The following is a 6,119-nucleotide window of genomic DNA, read 5'->3' as shown; positions in this document are numbered from 1 at the left end:
AAGTATCGGTATCGGGCGAGTACTGGAAAAAGTGGTATCGGTGCATCCCTAATTTATGGTACGACCCTGTGAGTTTAGCTTTTTATAGAGCTGTCACTGTAATACACAGTAAAACAACACCTCTTCTCTCTTTACTGACTGCCTCCGCAACTTTCTGTCATATTTACTGATCAAGTAATTACTGGTATGTATGTAAAATCATTGAAGTGACTCCTGTCAGCGTGGAATTATGACGAATATCGATCTAGAGTGACGTAAAAGTCGCATGAGTTCCGTTTTGACCGTTCAGACTGCGGTCACATTGCAAAACAGATTTGTGACCACATATGAAAGTGGCACAAATCAGAATAAAAAAAGATCATATTGCATTTGGTTTGTGCTGTTCACACTGTTATGAAACGGAAAGATCTGAGTCACATATGGGCAAAAAAAATTGGATTTGGGCCACATTTTCCTGCAGTGTGAATGTAGCCTTAGAAGCATGCTATTGCAAATGTGTTTTTATGCTTTTGTTAACACCATCTGCCAGGTTTAGGGTAAGTGGTATGTTATTTTCAAACACAATAAAAAATTAATGCCTTGGAACATTAATAGACAATAGACAATAAAACGTAATAGAATAACAACACTTTAATCGCCACACACCGGACATTTCTCTTCCGAACTACCATGATAACTACAACAACTAATGCAATAAAACGTTGTCAAAATTGATTGTTTGTCACAATGGATTCTTTTGTGAAATAGGCCTATGGCTCTAACATTGCAGCTATATTACTGTAAGCTAAACCAAATATCAAATTAAGTGCTTTTAGAGTGGCCTGGCATATTAAGGCATGTGACTTATATGCCAAAAAAAAAAAATTCCTTCCTTGGGGCCACATTGTACTAAATTAAATACATTTTTACAGCACTTTACACTTAAGTTATAGCCTTATTTTTTCACATTCACAAAGAGAATTCAGCCGGACATAGTTGAAATAGTGTTCAGAAGAGTTTGGAACAGTGTAAAAAAGGTATTAAAATTGAACTTGCTGCATGCTGTTTCTTTTATCCACCCTGGTTGTTAACGTACATAAAAGGTCCTCCTCAATAAGAGCTAGCGAGTGATGTGGTAATTCTGTCCTAATGAAGAGAAGAATATGCCAAGCTTGATTTATACCTCTGATATCTTTTTATATAACCTACAGATATGACAATAATATTTTTGTTTGAATACCTTACTCTTTTATATTGTCTCTTTAAAGAAAATGGGTTGAAAAAAAAAAAAGAAAACTCCAATCAGTGGCAGTGTTGCTGTTCTAACTGATTCTTATCTAAATTAATGTCTGTTTCAACTTTCTTCAAAGAATTGAGGAAGCCATATTAAAGATCACTTGTGAAAGGCACAGAAGTGTATCCACAACCCATCTCATTTAATTTGTTTACCGTCATGCTAAGTACACAACATCTGAGGCCCAGAAGAACAGCGTAGTATAATGGCTGGAGTGCATAACTATGATTTGATTTCTAAGCCATTTAATCACCATGCAATTTCATGCAATGCAATAATAGCATTTGTACAATATTGTACAATTTGAAGAAAAATTTATGTCCAACTTTAACATTAAATATAATGAGATACCAACAGATAATTTCAACCTTGCATATGTAACCTAATGCAAGGAGACAAATCTCCAGGCTTAGTATCATCACAAGTTAGCTAGACACGAAATTATAGACTTGCATATTCAGCACTGGCTTCTGGATCATACTGGATCACAACATAATGATTTATAAAACCCTTGAATTGAATCTTTCCTTCTGTTATGATTACAACTGATTAGATGGAATTTGATGAGGCTCTTATTTTATTTGTTTCTTCCCTTTGATGAAAAGCCTTTTTTGTGGTCTTCTAACAAGATTACTCTACAGCTACCTTCCATGTAAACATTTCTCAACAGTGAGACCCAACATATCCATACCTGCTTAATTAAATTAGCTCATTAATGTTTGATGTCAAAGGTTTTGTTCAGGTTAGCTAAGGCAATTTCAAAGTGCCATCCAATGCAAATCACAATTCTACCATTTATTTTATATCAAACTTACCCAGGTTCACCATACTCTACCCTGAAGAGGAAAATCACTAAGAATGAATTGTGCCTGCTAATATCATTGTTTGTTTGGATGCACATCTGTCTGCATTGTTTTAGCACCTGATCCACTAATGGAATTATGTAAATCAGGTAATTAGTGTTGAATGCAATTTGTTTGCTGCAATTCCCCAGCATGCAGGCCAGTTCTGAGTATGAGGCTGTGAGTGATGTGGCACACTGATACAATCTGGCGTACTTTAATAGAGGTGTTCAGCATCTCTACACTGCGGTGACTTCGAAGTCTTTGACAAGCTGGAAGTGAGCAGATCTGCATTTTCAGCAACTAATCCAGTTGTGCTTGAGCTTCAGCTTATGACGGGTTCACTTCACACTGCACAATTTTCAAAGTCGTTGGACTGCTGCACTTCTCACACGACTGTCTGGACTACCATCTAGTTGCTGTTGTGTCCACACCGCACGACAGATCAGCAAGAGGGGTCACACTGCAGCCAAACACACATGAGAAATGATATAGGAAATACAGTATATGATCATGCGTGAGAATGGATTTATTTCTGTCAAAACTGGTAGCCTGCAAAATCTTGCAATCCAAGTTGTCTGTACACTGGTTTGCAGTGAAAAAAACAAAATAAACAAAGAATATGAAGGAGAGAATAGTTGCTTGCTGATGATCTATTGCAGGTCTATTATGACTCCACCCCCTGAATTTTCACTTGTCCTATATCTTGCTCTCTCATTGGCTGTAGGTCATCACCAATGTCATGTCCAGTCAAAACAAATTTCACACTGCAGGATTGTGAGTCACTGACAGGTCCAGATATTTAGCATAGCAAAAATCTCATGGGCATCGACGATGCGTTGGCGGTTCTCTCACATCGCATCTTTGATAAAACACACTACGCGATTGTCACTCTCGTGAATTTCAGGCATTTGTCTGTGATTACCACAAAACTGTCAGTGAGTGAAAATCAGAGTTAAAATTATGCAGTGTGAACCCAGCATTACAGACTGAAGACCGGACATTCTTCTTCAGAATTTTCTGGTAGAGAGCAAAATTCATGTTTCCCTCAATTATACTGTTGCCCAGGTCCTGAAGCAGTGCAGCATCCCCTGACCGGCACAATGCCACCACCATGCTTGATCGTGCTCGTGTTGGGCAATATGCTCCATAGTCATATCGTCCTACCGTCAGCCTGTGAGATCGCAGATACACACTATTATGCTAATTTATTTCATTATTTACTTAGTTTCATAGCTGGAGAGTGAACCAACTCCAGGTTAAGGCTAAAAGCAGCCTAATGTTTGTGTAATCTATTAACTAAATATTTAAAATAGTATTAACATTTTATTATGTATTATTATCATTTTTTAAATAATTATATTATTGTTATTTATTATTATTATTATTATTATTATTGCAGTTCTGAGTATGAGGCTGTGAGTGATGTGGCACACTGATACAATCTGGCGTACTTTAATAGAGGTGTTCAGCATCTCTACACTGCGGTGACTTCGAAGTCTTTGACAAGCTGGAAGTGAGCAGATCTGCATTTTCAGCAACTAATCCAGTTGTGCTTGAGCTTCAGCTTATGACGGGTTCACTTCACACTGCACAATTTTCAAAGTCGTTGGACTGCTGCACTTCTCACACGACTGTCTGGACTACCATCTAGTTGCTGTTGTGTCCACACCGCACGACAGATCAGCAAGAGGGGTCACACTGCAGCCAAACACACATGAGAAATGATATAGGAAATACAGTATATGATCATGCGTGAGAATGGATTTATTTCTGTCAAAACTGGTAGCCTGCAAAATCTTGCAATCCAAGTTGTCTGTACTAGTCATATCGTCCTACCGTCAGCCTGTGAGATCGCAGATACACACTATTATGCTAATTTATTTCATTATTTACTTAGTTTCATAGCTGGAGAGTGAACCAACTCCAGGTTAAGGCTAAAAGCAGCCTAATGTTTGTGTAATCTATTAACTAAATATTTAAAATAGTATTAACATTTTATTATGTATTATTATCATTTTTTAAATAATTATATTATTGTTATTTATTATTATTATTATTATTATTATTGTTATTATTATTGTTATTATTTATTTTTAAAGAACAACATCACAAACTTCAGTCTAGTGCAAGTTTATGCACTTTAAAAAACACTCCCGTTTCAATCAGTGAAGCTATCTACACTGTATGATATCTAAATCACTTATACTTACATTGCACGTACATCTGCACTTTGTTGTTTATGATGAGTTGTTTATTAGCGAGCATACTGTCAGGCTTGTGTTGTGTTTTGTTCCCCATGTGCTCCCTGTGTCCCAGTGTTTATGCCCATATTTGGTTAGTTTCCTGTTCCTGTCCTGATTATGTTGATTTAATTCCATGTTTTCCCTGTTTATTTCCATTGATCCCAGGTGTCTCGTCATCCCCTCGTCTTGTCATGTGTTTAAATAGTGTTCCGTGTTTTTAGTTCAGCGTCCGGTATTGTTCATGTCTACATGTTCTATGTGAGTTTTCCGTGCTTCCTTTATGTTATTAAAAGTCTCTGGATTGATGTACTCCTCGTCTCCCTCCATTCCTTGCTCCGCACTCCCGTCAGTAGTGCAAACGTGACAAAATACCGGACCAGACTGAAAGTGAGCGGCACCTCTTCTCCCCTTTTTTTTTTCATTTTGAAAGTTTTTTGCTCAGGGGTATATTGGGCCAGCGCCCCCTACCCATTATCCAGGTCCCTCACCGCCCCCCATCAAATAAAACGTAGTCTAATTGTCCTCACTGAGTATTAAAGTTGTTTATTATTACTTTGTGTTTATAATGAGGACTGTTATTATATTTGCAGTAATTAAAATGTATGAAATCATTACGATTTTTATGAAATCACTTTAATTCAAAGATGCATTGAATTGATCAAAAAGACAGTGAAGTACTTTTTTACAGTAAATTATTTTAAAATAAATGTAATACCATTCATTTACAGAGTTTTAAGCATGTTGATGATTTTCAATGCTACAGCTTCAGTGTTGTTGAGATGCTGATATACTGTTACGGAAGGAGACTCACACAGATGGTTAGAAAAATACAATAATGTTTATTTTCAGCAAGGGGTGCGAATGGATAGGGCAGGTGAGTAGATGCACTTAGGGTAATGGTCCTTAAGGTAGATGAACAGAGTAATTCCGTATATGGTCCTCCAGGAGATCGTGGAAGGGAGACAGAGGACAGCACACACCTCAGTGGCTGAGTATACGGGGAATCCACGGAGCAGATGACGGGAACGGACAAGGGAATGGATCACAGGAGAACACACAGGAGGAAACACAGGAGGTAAGTAAAACAGGCAGGTAAAGTCTTTCAATGTATCGTGTAAGGATATCAGAGAGAGAGAGTCCACTTCGAATGAACGAGATCGGACACTGGAGTGATGTGAGGTGTGTGCTTTTGTAGGGGAATTGATGATGATTGCCGATTTGTGACAGGTGCGTGTGATCAGTGCTCAGGTGAAGGTGTTTGCGGTCATTGGGAGGTGACCGAGTCTGTCCGATCTGTGACATATACCTTGCTGCCCCAAATTTAAAAAGACTAAATTAAAATTCCTGTTTAGAACATATCCACAGGGACATTTTTACAAAATATATTTTAGTTTGTTCTTCCATTCCTGGAACTCTTGAACACCCTTTTTTTGAAAATCGTGCAGTGTGAACTCGGCATAAGGTAACGTGAAAATAAGCGGGGCAGTCTCAAATCTGCCCCAATGGCTCTCAATTAGAGCGCGATGCAGTTCCCCTTTTCACCACAGATTTACGTTGCAAAATTGTTGGGCGCTGTTGAGCTCGGGAGGTCTCAGGCACCATCTGCCCCGCTTAGTATCATGTATACATGCCTGCTAAAGCCATGCACGGGATTTTAATATATACTGCTTACTTTACGACTTAAAATAGTCTAGAAAATTTACAATTTATTATTGATTCAGTTTATATAGAGGTCTATGTTTTGGATGAATATTTTGG

The sequence above is a fragment of the Sinocyclocheilus rhinocerous genome, unplaced genomic scaffold, assembly GCF_001515625.1.
Source record: "Sinocyclocheilus rhinocerous isolate Xijiao unplaced genomic scaffold, SAMN03320098_v1.1 scaffold1432, whole genome shotgun sequence".
Taxonomy (NCBI): Eukaryota; Metazoa; Chordata; class Actinopteri; order Cypriniformes; family Cyprinidae; genus Sinocyclocheilus; species Sinocyclocheilus rhinocerous.
Note: the sequence above shows the minus strand (reverse complement) of the source record.